This window comes from Schistocerca serialis, chromosome 2 (genome assembly GCF_023864345.2).
Source record: "Schistocerca serialis cubense isolate TAMUIC-IGC-003099 chromosome 2, iqSchSeri2.2, whole genome shotgun sequence".
NCBI lineage: Eukaryota > Metazoa > Arthropoda > Insecta > Orthoptera > Acrididae > Schistocerca > Schistocerca serialis.
The window spans coordinates 632,964,332-632,965,641 of NC_064639.1; positions in this window are offsets into that span (position 1 = coordinate 632,964,332).

Sequence of the window (1,310 nt, forward strand, 5' to 3'; positions counted from 1 at the left end):
ATTCCTACACCAAGAAGAAATGCAGATGATAAACGTTTATTCATTGGACAAATGTATTATACTAGTACTGATATGTGATTACATTTTCACGCAGTTTGGGTGCATAGATCCTGAGAAATCAATACCCAGAACACCCACCTCTGGTCGTAATAACGGCCTTGATACGCCTGAGCATTGAGTCAAACAGAGCTTGGGTGGCGTGTACAGATAGTACAGCTGCCCATGCACTTCAACACGTTACCACAGTTCATCAAGAGCAGTGACTGGCGTATTGTGACGAGCCAGTTGCTCGGCCACCATTGACCAGACGTTTTCAATTGGTGAGAGATCTGGAGAATGTCTGGCCAGGGCAGCAGTCGAACATTTTCTGTATACAGAAAGGCCTGTACAGGACCTGAAACATGCGGTAGAGCATTATCCTGCTGAAATGTAGGGTTTCGCAGGGATCGAATGAAGGATAGAGCCACGGGTCGTAACACATCTGAAATGTATCGTCCACTGTTAAAAGTGCCGTCAATGCGAACAATAGGTGACCGAGACGTGTAACCAATGGCACCCCATACCATCACGCCGGGTGATACGCCAGTATGGCGATGACGAATACACGCTTCCAATGTGCCTTCACCGCAATGTCGCCAAACACGGATGCGACCATCATGATGTTGTAAACAGAACCTGGATTCATCCGAAAAAATGACGTTTTACCATTCGTGCACCCGGGTTCGTCGTTGAGTACACCATCGCAGGCACTCCTGTCTGTGATGCAACGTCATTGGTAACCGCATCCATGGTCTCCAAGCTGATAGTCCATGCTGCTGCAAACGTCGTCGAACTGTTCGTGCAGATGGTTGTTGTCTTGCAAACGTCCCCATTTGTTGACTCAGGGATCGAGTCGCGGCTGCACGATCCGTTACAGCCATGCGGATAAGATGCCTGTCATCTCGATTGCTAGTGATACGAGGCCGTTGGGATCCAGCACGGCGTTCTGTATTACCCTCCTGAACCCATCGATTCCATATTCTGCTAACAGTCATTGGATCTCGACCAAAGGGAGCAGCAATGTCGCGATACGATAAACCGCAATCGCGATAGGCTACAATCCGACCTTTATCAATGTCGGAAACGTGATGATACGCATTTCGCCTCGTTACACGAGGCATCAAAACAATTTTTCACCAGACAACGCCGGTCAACTGCTGTTTGCGTATGAGAAATCGGTTGGAAACTTTCCCCATGTCAGCACGTTCTAGGTGTCGCCACCGGCGCCGATCTTGTGTGAAAGCTCTGAAAAGCTAATCTATTGCATATCA